General features: G+C 34.8%; 6 non-coding genes across 6 annotated transcripts; all 6 read right to left on the bottom strand.

Moving 5' to 3' along the window:
- Positions 1 to 1,712: 1,712 nt before the first annotated feature.
- Positions 1,713 to 1,786, bottom strand: TRNAS-ACU (transfer RNA serine (anticodon ACU)). The gene has a single exon. It is a non-coding gene; the product is annotated as a tRNA-Ser (tRNA).
- A 3,422-nt stretch (positions 1,787 to 5,208) lies between these two features.
- On the bottom strand, positions 5,209 to 5,282 carry TRNAS-ACU (transfer RNA serine (anticodon ACU)). The gene has a single exon. It is a non-coding gene; the product is annotated as a tRNA-Ser (tRNA).
- A 3,420-nt stretch (positions 5,283 to 8,702) lies between these two features.
- On the bottom strand, positions 8,703 to 8,776 carry TRNAS-ACU (transfer RNA serine (anticodon ACU)). The gene has a single exon. It is a non-coding gene; the product is annotated as a tRNA-Ser (tRNA).
- A 3,422-nt stretch (positions 8,777 to 12,198) lies between these two features.
- Positions 12,199 to 12,272, bottom strand: TRNAS-ACU (transfer RNA serine (anticodon ACU)). Its single transcript has one exon. It is a non-coding gene; the product is annotated as a tRNA-Ser (tRNA).
- Positions 12,273 to 15,705: 3,433 nt separating this feature from the next.
- Positions 15,706 to 15,779, bottom strand: TRNAS-ACU (transfer RNA serine (anticodon ACU)). The gene has a single exon. It is a non-coding gene; the product is annotated as a tRNA-Ser (tRNA).
- Positions 15,780 to 16,875: 1,096 nt separating this feature from the next.
- On the bottom strand, positions 16,876 to 16,949 carry TRNAS-ACU (transfer RNA serine (anticodon ACU)). The gene has a single exon. It is a non-coding gene; the product is annotated as a tRNA-Ser (tRNA).
- Positions 16,950 to 20,725: the final 3,776 nt, after the last annotated feature.

Here is a 20,725-nt window from a genome sequence, read left to right as displayed (position 1 = left end):
CCGCTGACTCTCTCACCTCCCATTCACTGTGACACCTTTTTCACACATGGGAAGGCAGCAGAAGTCAGTGGATCAACGGCACGGGTACTTTCCAATACTCACCTTTATTATTACAAGGTCAATGTTAACCAATTAATATACCAGTTCTGGTTTTTTAGCATAATCATCCTTGCAGTGAAAATCAATATTTGTTACACCTGATTTAGCAGACAGTATTCGTTGTACGCATTAGCGAGACAAATTGATACAAATATAGTATCTAATTCAACGATTGTCAGTTACGGCTTCCTACTGTGGGACTTGTTACTTCTGACATTTATTGTGTAACATTTAATATCACTGTGTAATACTTTACAAGTACAGTAATAAGCATATTAGTGCTATATAATCCTTTTTTGCCTACTTAAGTTATCAGCATATAAATTTTCGCCTAGCTTGTAATTAATCAACTCTCCTCCATTTCAGATTTTATTAAATCGCATCCCGTGTTAAGAGTTTTGGTATTATTGCCCTCACTCTAAAACACACCACTATATACAGGGGTTGCTACAAACTATTACAAAGAATCTTTTGAGATACATTGTTATTTTGGAGGAGCTTATTATATGAGACATAATCACCTTTGTACCTTATTTATCTGTTCTATAGGGTATACCAATAGGTATTTTTGCCCTTTTTTCTATACACATCATTTTTAATTGTCGAAATAAAGTATAATTTTTTACACAATAAATATTGAAAGATAATATATATATATATATTGTTTTTGAAAGAGTGCACCCACAAAGAGGCTTTTTCTCTTTGGTTCCCCATTTCTTTGGAGGGACCAATTCCCTTTTCTACAAACATATTTAATACCTCTGGGGTCGCACCGCCAACATATATAGAAATCTCTTGTTTCATTGTAATAAATTCATGACACTGATACTGTTGGCTCAACATGATTTAATGAAATCAACTGTAGCAGTGCAGGCAAACTCAAACCCTCTGTTTTAATAGTATATTGACAATATAGTTTTCTTTAAAAAATCCACTTAATTTTCTTTACCCTATTATTAAAAGGGTAATTGACAAAAACAAACTACATTGTCACCAGAAGAGCAATACAAAATGTACAAGTGATCTTTCCAGCTTGAATTTCAATGATGCATTGGGGCAACGATTTTGTGAGAAACATCTTCACCCTTAAATAAAGATTTTCTTAATTCCTTACCTGTGTGCTAATTAGATATCACCTTGTTTTCACATTAAACAGACTTCTACATGAGAAAGCAGCAAGGATGCAGTGGCGTTAATGTTTCCTGGTGTCAACCTGTATTATTTCAGTAGACATTGAAATGAGGATGCATCTTGCTGCCTTTCCAATGAAGCAAGTTTAATTTAGTTATAGGTGAAAAACCATCCCTACAAAGGTGTTAATCAGAGACTTGGCTTTGTGGACACTTTTTAGAGAACAAATTTGTTAGCATAAAAATAAAGGCAGAAAATGAAGAGCTGTTTAATCACTCAATTGGATTTTTCTGCCAGCATATTTTTTTTCTCTGCAACCCATTGCTAAATTGTGCTTCCTAGCTGTTTTTTTATAAAATCACTGAATCAAATCTAACTCTGATTACATCAGAGAAGGCCAGGTACCCTACACCATAAGAGGGGGTTTGAAATTTTGACTTGTCTACTTAAATATCACCAAAACCTGATCACAAGGTCAATTATGTCCCTGGGTGGGATTGAACCACCAACCTTTTGGTTAGTAGCCAGACACACTAACCGATTGCGCCACAGAGACAATTTGCAAAAAGTACATACTGACAAAGGCTAATAAGCATTCATCTAGAACGTTTCCTAGAAAAACTTTAAAAAGTCAATAATCTGGAGAGTTTTTGTAAGAATTTTCTTAAATCAACCAACGAAGAAACACATTGGTACTTTCCCATGATGAGTGAGTGCTTCAGGATCTCTTGCCCTTACATGTGCAGCAGAGTACTGCAATGGAAGCATGCTGGGCCCATTAACCAGAGGTAGGCAGATTGAAACTATCCTCTGCTATATGCATTTTTTTTTGTTAATTAAAGTAATCCAAAACTGGGATTGATATGTTAGCTATTTTATGTTTACTTAAAGTACAATAACTTTTACCATTTTAATTTGTTTTAATAGTATATTGACAGTATTGTTTTCTTTCAAAAATCCACTTAATTTTCTTTACCCTATTATTAAAATGGTAATTGACAAAAACAAACTACATTGTCACCAGAAGAGCAATACAAAATGTACAAGTGATATATTAAAATCATCTTTCCAGCTTGAATTTCAATGATGCATTGGGGCAACGATTTTGTGAGAAACATCTTCACCCTTAAATAAAGATTTTCTTAATTCCTTACCTGTGTGCTAATTAGATATCACCTTGTTTTCACATTAAACAGACTTCCACATGAGAAAGCAGCAAGGATGCATTGGCGTTAATGTTTCCTGGTGTCAACCTGTATTATTTCAGTAGACATTGAAATGAGGATGCATCTTGCTGCCTTTCCAATGAAGCAAGTTTAATTTAGTAATAGGTGAAAAACCATCCTTACAAAGGTGTTCATCAGAGACTTGGCTTTGTGGACACTTTTCAGAGAACAAATTTGTTAGCATAAAAATAAAGCCAGAAAATGAAGAGCTGTTTAATCACTCAATTGGATTTTTTTGCCAGCATATTTCTTTTTCTCTGCAACCCACTGCTAAATTGTGCTTCCTAGCTGTTTTTATAAAATCACTGAATCAAATCTAACTCTGATTACATCAGAGAAGGCAAGGTACCCTACACCATAAGAGGGGATTTGAAATTTTGACTTGTCTACTTAAAGATCACCAAAATCTGATAACAAGGTCAATTACGTCAATGGGTGGGATTGAACCACCAACCTTTTGGTTTATAGCCGTACACACTAACTGATTGCGCCACAGAGACACTTTGCAAAAGTCCATACTGACAAAGGCTAATAAGCATTCATCTAAAACGTTTCCTAGAAAAACTTTAAAAAGTCAATAATCTGGAGAGTTTTTGTAAGATGTTTCTTCCATCCACCAACGAAGAAACACATTGGTACTTTCCCATGATGAGTGAGTGCTTCAGGATCTCTTGCACTTACATGTGCAGCAGAGTACTGCAATGGAAGCATGCTGGGCCCATAACCAAGAGGTAGGCAGATTAAAACTTTCCTCTGCTATATGCATTTTTTTTGTTAATTAAAGTAATCCAAAACTGGGATTGATATTTTTGCTCTTTATTTTTCATTAAAGTACAATAACTTTTACCATTTTAATTTGTTTTAATAGTATATTGAAAGTATTGTTTTCTTTTAAAAATCCACTTAATTTTCTTTACCCTATTATTAAAATGGTAATTGACAAAAACAAACTACATTGTCACCAGAAGAGCAATACAAAATGTACAAGTGATATATTAAAATCATCTTTCCAGCTTGAATTTCAATGATGCATTGGGGGCAACGATTTTGTGAGAAACATTTTCACCCTTAAATAAAGATTTTCTTAATTCCTTACCTGTGTGCTAATTAGATATCACCTTGTTTTCACATTAAACAGACTTCTACATGAGAAAGCAGCAAGGATGCAGTGGCGTTAATGTTTCCTGGTGTCAACCTGTATTATTTCAGTAGACATTGAAATGAGGATGCATCTTGCTGCCTTTCCAATGAAGCAAGTTTAATTTAGTAATAGGTGAAAAACCATCCCTACAAAGGTGTTAATCAGAGACTTGGCTTTGTGGACACTTTTCAGAGAACAAATTTGTTAGCATAAAAATAAAGCCAGAAAATGAAGAGCTGTTTAATCACTCAATTGGATTTTTTTTGCCAGCATATTTCTTTTTCTCTGCAACCCACTGCTAAATTGTGCTTCCTAGCTGTTTTTATAAAATCAATGAATCAAATCTAACTCTGATTACATCAGAGAAGGCCAGGTACCATACACTATAACAGGGGGTTTGAAATTTTGACTTGTCTACTTAAAGATCACCAAAATCTGATAACAAGGTCAATTACGTCCCTGGGTGGGATTGAACCACCAACCTTTTGGTTAGTAACCGGACACACTAACCGATTGCGCCACAGAGACACTTTGCAAAAAAGTACATACTGACAAAGGCTAATAAGCATACATCTAGAACGTTTCCTAGAAAAACTTTAGAAAGTCAATAATCTGGAGAGTTTTTGTAAAATGTTTCTTCCATCAACCAACGAAGAAACACATTGGTACTTTCCCATGATGAGTGAGTGCTTCAGGATCTCTTGCACTTACATGTGCAGCAGAGTACTGCAATGGAAGCATGCTGGGCCCATAACCCAGAGGTAGGCAGATTGAAACTATCCTTTGCTATATGCATTTTTTTTTGTTAATTTAAGTAATCAAAACTGGGATTGATATTTTTGCTCTTTTATTTTTACTTAAAGTACAATAACTTTTACCATTTTAATTTGTTTTAATAGTATATTGACAATATAGTTTTCTTTAAAAAATCCACTTAATTTTCTTTACCCTATTATTAAAAGGGTAATTGACAAAAACAAACTACATTGTCACCAGAAGAGCAATACAAAATGTACAAGTGATCTTTCCAGCTTGAATTTCAATGAGGCATTGGGGCAACGATTTTGAGAGAAACATCTTCACCCTTAAATAAAGATTTTCTTAATTCCTTACCTGTGTGCTAATTAGATATCACCTTGTTTTCACATTAAACAGACTTCTACATGAGAAAGCAGCAAGGATGCAGTGGCGTTAATGTTTCCTGGTGTCAACCTGTATTATTTCAGTAGACATTGAAATGAGGATGCATCTTGCTGCCTTTCCAATGAAGCAAGTTTAATTTAGTTATAGGTGAAAAACCATCCCTACAAAGGTGTTAATCAGAGACTTGGCTTTGTGGACACTTTTTAGAGAACAAATTTGTTAGCATAAAAATAAAGGCAGAAAATGAAGAGCTGTTTAATCACTCAATTGGATTTTTCTGCCAGCATATTTTTTTTCTCTGCAACCCATTGCTAAATTGTGCTTCCTAGCTGTTTTTTATAAAATCACTGAATCAAATCTAACTCTGATTACATCAGAGAAGGCCAGGTACCCTACACCATAAGAGGGGGTTTGAAATTTTGACTTGTCTACTTAAATATCACCAAAACCTGATCACAAGGTCAATTATGTCCCTGGGTGGGATTGAACCACCAACATTTTGGTTAGTAGCCAGACACACTAACCGATTGCGCCACAGAGACAATTTGCAAAAAGTACATACTGACAAAGGCTAATAAGCATTCATCTAGAACGTTTCCTAGAAAAACTTTAAAAAGTCAATAATCTGGAGAGTTTTTGTAAGAATTTTCTTAAATCAACCAACGAAGAAACACATTGGTACTTTCCCATGATGAGTGAGTGCTTCAGGATCTCTTGCACTTACATGTGCAGCAGAGTACTGCAATTGAAGCATGCTGGGCCCATAACCCAGAGGTAGGCAGATTGAAACTATCCTTTGCTATATGCATTTTTTTTGTTAATTAAAGTAATCCAAAACTGGGATTGATATGTTAGCTATTTTATGTTTACTTAAAGTACAATAACTTTTACCATTTTAATTTGTTTTAATAGTTTATTGACAGTATTGTTTTCTTTCAAAAATCCACTTAATTTTCTTTACCCTATTATTAAAATGGTAATTGACAAAAACAAACTACATTGTCACCAGAAGAGCAATACAAAATGTACAAGTGATATATTAAAATCATCTTTCCAGCTTGAATTTCAATGATGCATTGGGGCAACGATTTTGTGAGAAACATCTTCACCCTTAAGTAAAGATTTTCTTAATTCCTTACCTGTGTGCTAATTAGATATCACCATGTTTTCACATTAAACAGACTTCCACATGAGAAAGCAGCAAGGATGCATTGGCGTTAATGTTTCCTGGTGTCAACCTGTTTTATTTCAGTAGACATTGAAATGAGGATGCATCTTGCTGCCTTTCCAATGAAGCAAGTTTAATTTAGTAATAGGTGAAAAACCATCCTTACAAAGGTGTTCATCAGAGACTTGGCTTTGTGGACACTTTTCAGAGAACAAATTTGTTAGCATAAAAATAAAGCCAGAAAATGAAGAGCTGTTTAATCACTCAATTGGATTTTTTTGCCAGCATATTTCTTTTTCTCTGCAACCCACTGCTAAATTGTGCTTCCTAGCTGTTTTTATAAAATCACTGAATCAAATCTAACTCTGATTACATCAGAGAAGGCCAGGTACCCTACACCATAAGAGGGGATTTGAAATTTTGACTTGTCTACTTAAAGATCACCAAAATCTGATAACAAGGTCAATTACGTCAATGGGTGGGATTGAACCACCAACCTTCTGGTTTATAGCAGTACACACTAACTGATTGCGCCACAGAGACACTTTGCGAAAGTTCATACTGACAAAGGCTAATAAGCATTCATCTAAAACGTTTCCTAGAAAAACTTTAAAAAGTCAATAATCTGGAGAGTTTTTGTAAGATGTTTCTTCCGTCCACCAACGAAGAAACACATTGGTACTTTCCCATGATGAGTGAGTGCTTCAGGATCTCTTGCACTTACATGTGCAGCAGAGTACTGCAATGGAAGCATGCTGGGCCCATAACCCAGAGGTAGGCAGATTAAAACTATCCTCTGCTATATGCATTTTTTTTGTTAATTAAAGTAATCCAAAACTGGGATTGATATTTTTGCTCTTTATTTTTCATTAAAGTACAATAACTTTTACCATTTTAATTTGTTTTAATAGTATATTGAAAGTATTGTTTTCTTTTAAAAATCCACTTAATTTTCTTTACCCTATCATTAAAATGGTAATTGACAAAAACAAACTACATTGTCACCAGAAGAGCAATACAAAATGTACAAGTGATATATTAAAATCATCTTTCCAGCTTGAATTTCAATGATGCATTGGGGGCAACGATTTTGTGAGAAACATTTTCACCCTTAAATAAAGATTTTCTTAATTCCTTACCTGTGTGCTAATTAGATATCACCTTGTTTTCACATTAAACAGACTTCTACATGAGAAAGCAGCAAGGATGCAGTGGCGTTAATGTTTCCTGGTGTCAACCTGTATTATTTCAGAAGACATTGAAATGAGGATGCATCTTGCTGCCTTTCCAATGAAGCAAGTTTAATTTAGTAATAGGTGAAAAACCATCCCTACAAAGGTGTTAATCAGAGACTTGGCTTTGTGGACACTTTTCAGAGAACAAATTTGTTAGCATAAAAATAAAGCCAGAAAATGAAGAGCTGTTTAATCACTCAATTGGATTTTTTTTGCCAGCATATTTCTTTTTCTCTGCAACCCACTGCTAAATTGTGCTTCCTAGCTGTTTTTATAAAATCAATGAATCAAATCTAACTCTGATTACATCAGAGAAGGCCAGGTACCCTACACCATAAGAGGGGATTTGAAATTTTGACTTGTCTACTTAAAGATCACCAAAATCTGATCACAAGGTCAATTACGTCCCTGGGTGGGATTGAACCACCAACCTTTTGGTTAGTAGCCGGACACACTAACCGATTGCGCCACAGAGACACTTTGCAAAAAAGTACATACTGACAAAGGCTAATAAGCATACATCTAGAACGTTTCCTAGAAAAACTTTAAAAAGTCAATAATCTGGAGAGTTTTTGTAAGATGTTTCTTCCATCAACCAACGAAGAAACACATTGGTACTTTCCCATGATGAGTGAGTGCTTCAGGATCTCTTGCACTTACATGTGCAGCAGAGTACTGCAATTGAAGCATGCTGGGCCCATAACCCAGAGGTAGGCAGATTGAAACTATCCTTTGCTATATGCATTTTTTTTGTTAATTTAAGTAATCAAAACTGGGATTGATATTTTTGCTCTTTTATTTTTACTTAAAGTACAATAACTTTTACCATTTTAATTTGTTTTAATAGTATATTGACAGTATAGTTTTCTTTAAAAAATCCACTTAATTTTCTTTACCCTATTATTAAAAGGGTAATTGACAAAAACAAACTACATTGTCACCAGAAGAGCAATACAAAATGTACAAGTGATCTTTCCAGCTTGAATTTCAATGAGGCATTGGGGCAACGATTTTGAGAGAAACATCTTCACCCTTAAATAAAGATTTTCTTAATTCCTTACCTGTGTGCTAATTAGATATCACCTTGTTTTCACATTAAACAGACTTCTACATGAGAAAGCAGCAAGGATGCAGTGGCGTTAATGTTTCCTGGTGTCAACCTGTATTATTTCAGTAGACATTGAAATGAGGATGCATCTTGCTGCCTTTCCAATGAAGCAAGTTTAATTTAGTTATAGGTGAAAAACCATCCCTACAAAGGTGTTAATCAGAGACTTGGCTTTGTGGACACTTTTTAGAGAACAAATTTGTTAGCATAAAAATAAAGGCAGAAAATGAAGAGCTGTTTAATCACTCAATTGGATTTTTCTGCCAGCATATTTTTTTTCTCTGCAACCCATTGCTAAATTGTGCTTCCTAGCTGTTTTTTATAAAATCACTGAATCAAATCTAACTCTGATTACATCAGAGAAGGCCAGGTACCCTCCACCATAAGAGGGGGTTTGAAATTTTGACTTGTCTACTTAAATATCACCAAAACCTGATCACAAGGTCAATTATGTCCCTGGGTGGGATTGAACCACCAACATTTTGGTTAGTAGCCAGACACACTAACCGATTGCGCCACAGAGACAATTTGCAAAAAGTACATACTGACAAAGGCTAATAAGCATTCATCTAGAACGTTTCCTAGAAAAACTTTAAAAAGTCAATAATCTGGAGAGTTTTTGTAAGAATTTTCTTAAATCAACCAGCGAAGAAACACATTGGTACTTTCCCATGATGAGTGAGTGCTTCAGGATCTCTTGCACTTACATGTGCAGCAGAGTACTGCAATTGAAGCATGCTGGGCCCATAACCCAGAGGTAGGCAGATTGAAACTATCCTTTGCTATATGCATTTTTTTTGTTAATTAAAGTAATCCAAAACTGGGATTGATATGTTAGCTATTTTATGTTTACTTAAAGTACAATAACTTTTACCATTTTAATTTGTTTTAATAGTTTATTGACAGTATTGTTTTCTTTCAAAAATCCACTTAATTTTCTTTACCCTATTATTAAAATGGTAATTGACAAAAACAAACTACATTGTCACCAGATGAGCAATACAAAATGTACAAGTGATATATTAAAATCATCTTTCCAGCTTGAATTTCAATGATGCATTGGGGCAACGATTTTGTGAGAAACATCTTCACCCTTAAATAAAGATTTTCTTAATTCCTTACCTGTGTGCTAATTAGATATCACCATGTTTTCACATTAAACAGACTTCCACATGAGAAAGCAGCAAGGATGCATTGGCGTTAATGTTTCCTGGTGTCAACCTGTTTTATTTCAGTAGACATTGAAATGAGGATGCATCTTGCTGCCTTTCCAATGAAGCAAGTTTAATTTAGTAATAGGTGAAAAACCATCCTTACAAAGGTGTTCATCAGAGACTTGGCTTTGTGGACACTTTTCAGAGAACAAATTTGTTAGCATAAAAATAAAGCCAGAAAATGAAGAGCTGTTTAATCACTCAATTGGATTTTTTTGCCAGCATATTTCTTTTTCTCTGCAACCCACTGCTAAATTGTGCTTCCTAGCTGTTTTTATAAAATCACTGAATCAAATCTAACTCTGATTACATCAGAGAAGGCCAGGTACCCTACACCATAAGAGGGGATTTGAAATTTTGACTTGTCTACTTAAAGATCACCAAAATCTGATAACAAGGTCAATTACGTCAATGGGTGGGATTGAACCACCAACCTTTTGGTTTATAGCAGTACACACTAACTGATTGCGCCACAGAGACACTTTGCAAAAGTCCATACTGACAAAGGCTAATAAGCATTCATCTAAAACGTTTCCTAGAAAAACTTTAAAAAGTCAATAATCTGGAGAGTTTTTGTAAGATGTTTCTTCCGTCCACCAACGAAGAAACACATTGGTACTTTCCCATGATGAGTGAGTGCTTCAGGATCTCTTGCACTTACATGTGCAGCAGAGTACTGCAATGGAAGCATGCTGGGCCCATAACCCAGAGGTAGGCAGATTGAAACTATCCTTTGCTATATGCATTTTTTTTGTTAATTTAAGTAATCAAAACTGGGATTGATATTTTTGCTCTTTTATTTTTACTTAAAGTACAATAACTTTTACCATTTTAAATTGTTTTAATAGTATATTGACAGTATAGTTTTCTTTAAAAAATCCACTTAATTTTCTTTACCCTATTATTAAAAGGGTAATTGACAAAAACAAACTACATTGTCACCAGAAGAGCAATACAAAATGTACAAGTGATATATTAAAATCATCTTTCCAGCTTGAATTTCAATGATGCATTGGGGCAACGATTTTGTGAGAAACATCTTCACCCTTAAATAAAGATTTTCTTAATTCCTTACCTGTGTGCTAATTAGATATCACCTTGTTTTCACATTAAACAGACTTCTACATGAGAAAGCAGCAAGGATGCAGTGGCGTTAATGTTTCCTGGTGTCAACCTGTATTATTTCAGTAGACATTGAAATGAGGATGCATCTTGCTGCCTTTCCAATGAAGCAAGTTTAATTTAGTAATAGGTGAAAAACCATCCCTACAAAGGTGTTAATCAGAGACTTGGCTTTGTGGACACTTTTCAGAGAACAAATTTGTTAGCATAAAAATAAAGCCAGAAAATGAAGAGCTGTTTAATCACTCAATTGGATTTTTTTTGCCAGCATATTTCTTTTTCTCTGCAACCCACTGCTAAATTGTGCTTCCTAGCTGTTTTTATAAAATCAATGAATCAAATCTAACTCTGATTACATCAGAGAAGGCCAGGTACCCTACACTATAACAGGGGGTTTGAAATTTTGACTTGTCTACTTAAAGATCACCAAAATCTGATAACAAGGTCAATTACGTCCCTGGGTGGGATTGAACCACCAACCTTTTGGTTAGTAACCGGACACACTAACCGATTGCGCCACAGAGACACTTTGCAAAAAAGTACATACTGACAAAGGCTAATAAGCATACATCTAGAACGTTTCCTAGAAAAACTTTAGAAAGTCAATAATCTGGAGAGTTTTTGTAAAATGTTTCTTCCATCAACCAACGAAGAAACACATTGGTACTTTCCCATGATGAGTGAGTGCTTCAGGATCTCTTGCACTTACATGTGCAGCAGAGTACTGCAATGGAAGCATGCTGGGCCCATAACCCAGAGGTAGGCAGATTGAAACTATCCTTTGCTATATGCATTTTTTTTTTTGTTAATTTAAGTAATCAAAACTGGGATTGATATTTTTGCTCTTTTATTTTTACTTAAAGTACAATAACTTTTACCATTTTAATTTGTTTTAATAGTATATTGACAATATAGTTTTCTTTAAAAAATCCACTTAATTTTCTTTACCCTATTATTAAAAGGGTAATTGACAAAAACAAACTACATTGTCACCAGAAGAGCAATACAAAATGTACAAGTGATCTTTCCAGCTTGAATTTCAATGAGGCATTGGGGCAACGATTTTGAGAGAAACATCTTCACCCTTAAATAAAGATTTTCTTAATTCCTTACCTGTGTGCTAATTAGATATCACCTTGTTTTCACATTAAACAGACTTCTACATGAGAAAGCAGCAAGGATGCAGTGGCGTTAATGTTTCCTGGTGTCAACCTGTATTATTTCAGTAGACATTGAAATGAGGATGCATCTTGCTGCCTTTCCAATGAAGCAAGTTTAATTTAGTTATAGGTGAAAAACCATCCCTACAAAGGTGTTAATCAGAGACTTGGCTTTGTGGACACTTTTTAGAGAACAAATTTGTTAGCATAAACATAAAGGCAGAAAATGAAGAGCTGTTTAATCACTCAATTGGATTTTTCTGCCAGCATATTTTTTTTCTCTGCAACCCATTGCTAAATTGTGCTTCCTAGCTGTTTTTTATAAAATCACGGAATCAAATCTAACTCTGATTACATCAGAGAAGGCCAGGTACCCTACACCATAAGAGGGGGTTTGAAATTTTGACTTGTCTACTTAAATATCACCAAAACCTGATCACAAGGTCAATTATGTCCCTGGGTGGGATTGAACCACCAACATTTTGGTTAGTAGCCAGACACACTAACCGATTGCGCCACAGAGACAATTTGCAAAAAGTACATACTGACAAAGGCTAATAAGCATTCATCTAGAACGTTTCCTAGAAAAACTTTAAAAAGTCAATAATCTTGAGAGTTTTTGTAAGAATTTTCTTAAATCAACCAACGAAGAAACACATTGGTACTTTCCCATGATGAGTGAGTGCTTCAGGATCTCTTGCACTTACATGTGCAGCAGAGTACTGCAATTGAAGCATGCTGGGCCCATAACCCAGAGGTAGGCAGATTGAAACTATCCTTTGCTATATGCATTTTTTTTGTTAATTAAAGTAATCCAAAACTGGGATTGATATGTTAGCTATTTTATGTTTACTTAAAGTACAATAACTTTTACCATTTTAATTTGTTTTAATAGTTTATTGACAGTATTGTTTTCTTTCAAAAATCCACTTAATTTTCTTTACCCTATTATTAAAATGGTAATTGACAAAAACAAACTACATTGTCACCAGAAGAGCAATACAAAATGTACAAGTGATATATTAAAATCATCTTTCCAGCTTGAATTTCAATGATGCATTGGGGCAACGATTTTGTGAGAAACATCTTCACCCTTAAATAAAGATTTTCTTAATTCCTTACCTGTGTGCTAATTAGATATCACCATGTTTTCACATTAAACAGACTTCCACATGAGAAAGCAGCAAGGATGCATTGGCGTTAATGTTTCCTGGTGTCAACCTGTTTTATTTCAGTAGACATTGAAATGAGGATGCATCTTGCTGCCTTTCCAATGAAGCAAGTTTAATTTAGTAATAGGTGAAAAACCATCCTTACAAAGGTGTTCATCAGAGACTTGGCTTTGTGGACACTTTTCAGAGAACAAGTTTGTTAGCATAAAAATAAAGCCAGAAAATGAAGAGCTGTTTAATCACTCAATTGGATTTTTTTGCCAGCATATTTCTTTTTCTCTGCAACCCACTGCTAAATTGTGCTTCCTAGCTGTTTTTATAAAATCACTGAATCAAATCTAACTCTGATTACATCAGAGAAGGCCAGGTACCCTACACCATAAGAGGGGATTTGAAATTTTGACTTGTCTACTTAAAGATCACCAAAATCTGATAACAAGGTCAATTACGTCAATGGGTGGGATTGAACCACCAACCTTTTGGTTTATAGCAGTACACACTAACTGATTGCGCCACAGAGACACTTTGCGAAAGTCCATACTGACAAAGGCTAATAAGCATTCATCTAAAACGTTTCCTAGAAAAACTTTAAAAAGTCAATAATCTGGAGAGTTTTTGTAAGATGTTTCTTCCGTCCACCAACGAAGAAACACATTGGTACTTTCCCATGATGAGTGAGTGCTTCAGGATCTCTTGCACTTACATGTGCAGCAGAGTACTGCAATGGAAGCATGCTGGGCCCATAACCCAGAGGTAGGCAGATTAAAACTATCCTCTGCTATATGCATTTTTTTTGTTAATTAAAGTAATCCAAAACTGGGATTGATATTTTTGCTCTTTATTTTTCATTAAAGTACAATAACTTTTACCATTTTAATTTGTTTTAATAGTATATTGAAAGTATTGTTTTCTTTTAAAAATCCACTTAATTTTCTTTACCCTATCATTAAAATGGTAATTGACAAAAACAAACTACATTGTCACCAGAAGAGCAATACAAAATGTACAAGTGATATATTAAAATCATCTTTCCAGCTTGAATTTCAATGATGCATTGGGGGCAACGATTTTGTGAGAAACATTTTCACCCTTAAATAAAGATTTTCTTAATTCCTTACCTGTGTGCTAATTAGATATCACCTTGTTTTCACATTAAACAGACTTCTACATGAGAAAGCAGCAAGGATGCAGTGGCGTTAATGTTTCCTGGTGTCAACCTGTATTATTTCAGAAGACATTGAAATGAGGATGCATCTTGCTGCCTTTCCAATGAAGCAAGTTTAATTTAGTAATAGGTGAAAAACCATCCCTACAAAGGTGTTAATCAGAGACTTGGCTTTGTGGACACTTTTCAGAGAACAAATTTGTTAGCATAAAAATAAAGCCAGAAAATGAAGAGCTGTTTAATCACTCAATTGGATTTTTTTTGCCAGCATATTTCTTTTTCTCTGCAACCCACTGCTAAATTGTGCTTCCTAGCTGTTTTTATAAAATCAATGAATCAAATCTAACTCTGATTACATCAGAGAAGGCCAGGTACCCTACACCATAAGAGGGGATTTGAAATTTTGACTTGTCTACTTAAAGATCACCAAAATCTGATCACAAGGTCAATTACGTCCCTGGGTGGGATTGAACCACCAACCTTTTGGTTAGTAGCCGGACACACTAACCGATTGCGCCACAGAGACACTTTGCAAAAAAGTACATACTGACAAAGGCTAATAAGCATACATCTAGAACGTTTCCTAGAAAAACTTTAAAAAGTCAATAATCTGGAGAGTTTTTGTAAGATGTTTCTTCCATCAACCAACGAAGAAACACATTGGTACTTTCCCATGATGAGTGAGTGCTTCAGGATCTCTTGCACTTACATGTGCAGCAGAGTACTGCAATTGAAGCATGCTGGGCCCATAACCCAGAGGTAGGCAGATTGAAACTATCCTTTGCTATATGCATTTTTTTTGTTAATTTAAGTAATCAAAACTGGGATTGATATTTTTGCTCTTTTATTTTTACTTAAAGTACAATAACTTTTACCATTTTAATTTGTTTTAATAGTATATTGACAGTATAGTTTTCTTTAAAAAATCCACTTAATTTTCTTTACCCTATTAATAAAAGGGTAATTGACAAAAACAAACTACATTGTCACCAGAAGAGCAATACAAAATGTACAAGTGATATATTAAAATCATCTTTCCAGCTTGAATTTCAATGATGCATTGGGGCAACGATTTTGTGAGAAACATCTTCACCCTTAAATAAAGATTTTCTTAATTCCTTACCTGTGTGCTAATTAGATATCACCTTGTTTTCACATTAAACAGACTTCTACATGAGAAAGCAGCAAGGATGCAGTGGCGTTAATGTTTCCTGGTGTCAACCTGTATTATTTCAGTAGACATTGAAATGAGGATGCATCTTGCTGCCTTTCCAATGAAGCAAGTTTAATTTAGTTATAGGTGAAAAACCATCCCTACAAAGGTGTTAATCAGAGACTTGGCTTTGTGGACACTTTTTAGAGAACAAATTTGTTAGCATAAAAATAAAGGCAGAAAATGAAGAGCTGTTTAATCACTCAATTGGATTTTTCTGCCATCATATTTTTTTTCTCTGCAACCCATTGCTAAATTGTGCTTCCTCGCTGTTTTTTATAAAATCACTGAATCAAATCTAACTCTGATTACATCAGAAAAGGCCAGGTACCCTACACCATAAGAGGGGGTTTGAAATTTTGACTTGTCTACTTAAATATCACCAAAACCTGATCACAAGGTCAATTATGTCCCTGGGTGGGATTAAACCACCAACCTTTTGGTTAGTAGCCAGACACACTAACCGATTGCGCCACAGAGACAATTTGCAAAAAGTACATACTGACAAAGGCTAATAAGCATTCATCTAGAACGTTTCATAGAAAAACTTTAAAAAGTCAATAATCTGGAGAGTTTTTGTAAGAATTTTCTTAAATCAACCAACGAAGAAACACATTGGTACTTTCCCATGATGAGTGAGTGCTTCAGGATCTCTTGCACTTACATGTGCAGCAGAGTACTGCAATGGAAGCATGCTGGGCCCATTACCCAGAGGTAGGCAGATTGAAACTATCCTCTGCTATATGCATTTTTTTTGTTAATTAAAGTAATCCAAAACTGGGATTGATATGTTAGCTATTTTATGTTTTACTTAAAGTACAATAACTTTTACCATTTTAATTTTTTTTAATAGTATATTGACAGTATTGTTTTCTTTCAAAAATCCACTTAATTTTCTTTACCCTATTATTAAAATGGTAATTGACAAAAACAAACTACATTGTCACCAGAAGAGCAATACAAAATGTACAAGTGATATATTAAAATCATCTTTCCAGCTGGAATTTCAATGATGCATTGGGGCAACGATTTTGTGAGAAACATCTTCACCCTTAAATAAAGATTTTCTTAATTCCTTACCTGTGTGCTAATTAGATATCACCTTGTTTTCACATTAAACAGACTTCCACATGAGAAAGCAGCAAGGATGCATTGGCGTTAATGTTTCCTGGTGTCAACCTGTATTATTTCAGTAGACATTGAAATGAGGATGCATCTTGCTGCCTTTCCAATGAAGCAAGTTTAATTTAGTAATAGGTGAAAAACCATCCTTACAAAGGTGTTCATCAGAGACTTGGCTTTGTGGACACTTTTCAGAGAACAAATTTGTTAGCATAAAAATAAAGCCAGAAAATGAAGAGCTGTTTAATCACTCAATTGGATTTTTTTGCCAGCATATTTCTTTTTCTCTGCAACCCACTGCTAAATTGTGCTTCCTAGCTGTTTTTATAAAATCACTTTATCAAATCTAACTCTGATTACATCAGAGAAGGCAAGGTACCCTACACCATAAGAGGGGATTTGAAATTTTGACTTGTCTACTTAAAGATCACCAAAATCTGATAACAAGGTCAATTACGTCCCTGGGTGGGATTGAACCACCAACCTTTTGGTTAGTAGCCGGACACACTAACCGATTGTGCCACAGAGACACTTTACAAAAAGTACATACTGACAAAGACTAATAAGCATTCATCTAAAATGTTTCCTAGAAAAACTTTAAAAAGTCAATAATCTGGAGAGTTTTTGTAAGATGTTTCTTCCATCCACCAACGAAGAAACACATTGGTACTTTCCCATGATGAGTGAGTGCTTCAGGATCTCTTGCACTTACTTGTGCAGCAGAGTACTGCAATGGAAGCATGCTGGGCCCATAACCCAGAGGTAGGCAGATTAAAACTATCCTCTGCTATATGCATTTTTTTTGTTAATTAAAGTAATCCAAAACTGGGATTGATATTTTTGCTCTTTTATTTTTCATTAAAGTACAATAACTTTTACCATTTTAATTTGTTTTAATAGTATATTGAAAGTATTGTTTTCTTTTAAAAATCCACTTAATTTTCTTTACCCTATTATTAAAATGGTAATTGACAAAAACAAACTACATTGTCAGCAGAAGAGCAATACAAAATGTACAAGTGATATATTAAAATCATCTTTCCAGCTTGAATTTCAATGATGCATTGGGGCAACGATTTTGTGAGAAACATTTTCACCCTTAAATAAAGATTTTCTTAATTCCTTACCTGTGTGCTAATTAGATATCACCTTGTTTTCACATTAAACAGACTTTTACATGAGAAAGCAGCAAGGATGCAGTGGCGTTAATGTTTCCTGGTGTCAACCTGTATTATTTCAGTAGACATTGAAATGAGGATGCATCTTGCTGCCTTTCCAATGAAGCAAGTTTAATTTAGTAATAGGTGAAAAACCATCCTTACAAAGGTGTTAATCAGAGACTTGGCTTTGTGGACACTTTTCAGAGAACAAATTTGTTAGCATAAAAATAAAGCCAGAAAATGAAGAGCTGTTTAATCACTCAATTGGATTTTTTTGCCAGCATACTTCTTTTTCTCTGCAACCCACTGCTAAATTGTGCTTCCTAGCTGTTTTTATAAAATCACTGAATCAAATCTAACTCTGATTACATCAGAGAAGGCCAGGTACCCTACACCATAAGAGGGGGTTTGAAATTTTGACTTGTCTACTTAAAGATCACCAAAATCTGATAACAAGGTCAATTACGTCCCTAGGTGGGATTGAACCACCAACCTTTTGGTTAATAGCCATACACACTAACTGATTGCGCCACAGAGACACTTTGCAAAAGTGCATACTGACAAAGGCTAATAAGCATTCATCTAAAACGTTTCCTAGAAAAACTTTAAAAAGTCAATAATCTGGAGAGTTTTTGTAAGATGTTTCTTCCATCAACCAACGAAGAAACACATTGGTACTTTCCCATGATGAGTGAGTGCTTCAGGATCTACTGCACTTACATGTGCAGCAGAGTACAGCAATGGAAGCATGCTGAGCACATAACCCAGAGGTAGGCAGATTGAAACTATCCTCTGCTATATGCATTTGTTTTTGTTAATTAAAGTATTCCAAAACTGGGATTGATATGTTGGCTCTTTTATTTTTACTTACAGTACAATAACTTTTACCATTTTAATTTGTTTTAATAGTATATTGACAGTATTGTTTTCTTTCAAAAATCCACTTAATTTTCTTTACCCTATTATTAAAATGGTAATTGACAAAAACAAACTACATTGTCACCAGAAGAGCAATACAAAATGTACAAGTGATATATTAAAATCATATTTCCAGCTTGAATTTCAATGATGCATTGGGGCAACGATTTTGTGAGAAACATTTTCACCCTTAAATAAAGATTTTCTTAATTCCTTACCTGTGTGCTAATTAGATATCACCTTGTTTTCACATTAAACAGACTTCCACATGAGAAAGCAGCAAGGATGCAGTGGCGTTAATGTTTCCTGGTGTCAACCTGTATTATTTCAGTAGACATTGAAATGAGGATGCATCTTGCTGCCTTTCCAATGAAGCAAGTTTAATTTAGTAATAGGTTAAAAACCATCCTTACAAAGGTGTTAATCAGATACTTGGCTTTGTGGACACTTTTCAGAGAACAAATTTGTTAGCATAAAAATAAAGCCAGAAAATTAAGAGCTGTTTAATCACTCAATTGGATTTTTTTTGCCAGCATATTTCTTTTTCTCTGCAACCCACTGCTAAATTGTGCTTCCTAGCTGTTTTTATAAAATCACTGAATCAAATCTAACTCTGATTACATCAGAGAAGGCCAGGTACTATACACCAGAACAGGGGGATTTGAAATTTTGACTTGTCTACTTAAAGATCACCAAAATCTGATAACAAGGTCAATTACGTCCCTAGGTGGGATTGAACCACCAACCTTTTGGTTAATAGCCGTGCACACTAACTGATTGCGCCACAGAGACACTTTGCAAAAGTCCATACTGACAAAGGCTAATAAGCATTCATCTAAAACGTTTCCTAGAAAAACTTTAAAAAGTCAATAATCTGGAGAGATTTTGTAAGATGTTTCTTCCATCAACCAACGAAGAAACACATTGGTACTTTCCCATGATGAGTGAGTGCTTCAGGATCTCTTGCACTTACATGTGCAGCAGAGTACAGCAATGGAAGCATGCTGGGCCCATAACCCAGCGGTAGGCAGATTGAAACTATCCTCTGCTATATGCATTTTTTTTTGTTAATTAAAGTAATCCAAAACTGGGATTGATATTTTGGCTCTTTTATTTTTACTTAAAGTACAATAACTTTTACCATTTTAATTTGTTTTAATAGTATATTGACAGTATTGTTTTCTTTTAAAAATCCACTTAATTTTCTTTACCCTATTATTAAAATGGTAATTGACAAAAACAAACTACATTGTCACCAGAAGAGCAATACAAAATGTACAAGTGATATATTAAAATCATCTTTCCAGCTTGAATTTCAATGATGCATTGGGGCAACGATTTTGTGAGAAACATCTTCACCCTTAAATAAAGATTTTCTTAATTCCTTACCTGTGTGCTAATTAGATATCACCTTGTTTTCACATTAAACAGACTTTTACATGAGAAAGCAGCAAGGATGCAGTGGCGTTAATGTTTCCTGGTGTCAACCTGTATTATTTCAGTAGACATTGAAATGAGGATGCATCTTGCTGCCTTTCCAATGAAGCAAGTTTAATTTAGTAATAGGTGAAAAACCATCCTTACAAAGGTGTTAATCAGAGACTTGGCTTTGTGGACACTTTTCAGAGAACAAATTTGTTAGCATAAAAATAAAGCCAGAAAATGAAGAGCTGTTTAATCGCTCAATTGGATTTTTTTGCCAGCATATTTCTTTTTCTCTGCAACCCACTGCTAAATTGTGCTTCCTAGCTGTTTTTATAAAATCACTGAATCAAATCTAACTCTGATTACATCAGAGAAGGCCAGGTACCCTACACCATAAGAGGGGGTTTGAAATTTTGACTTGTCTACTTAAAGATCACCAAAATCTGATAACAAGGTCAATTACGTCCCTGGGTGGGATTGAACCACCAACCTTTTGGTTAATAGCCATACACACTAACTGATTGCGCCACAGAGACACTTTGCAAAAGTACATACTGACAAAGGCTAATAAGCATTCATCTAAAACGTTTCCTAGAAAAACTTTAAAAAGTCAATAATCTGGAGAGTTTTTGTAAGATGTTTCTTCCATCAACCAACGAAGAAACACATTGGTACTTTCCCATGATGAGTGAGTGCTTCAGGATCTATTGCACTTACATGTGCAGCAGAGTACAGCAATGGAAGCATGCTGAGCACATAACCCAGAGGTAGGCAGATTGAAACTATCCTCTGCTATATGCATT

Source organism: Pseudophryne corroboree (genome assembly GCF_028390025.1).
Source record: "Pseudophryne corroboree isolate aPseCor3 chromosome 7 unlocalized genomic scaffold, aPseCor3.hap2 SUPER_7_unloc_7, whole genome shotgun sequence".
Lineage (NCBI taxonomy): Eukaryota > Metazoa > Chordata > Amphibia > Anura > Myobatrachidae > Pseudophryne > Pseudophryne corroboree.
Note: the sequence above shows the minus strand (reverse complement) of the source record. Positions and strands in the feature narration are given on the sequence as shown.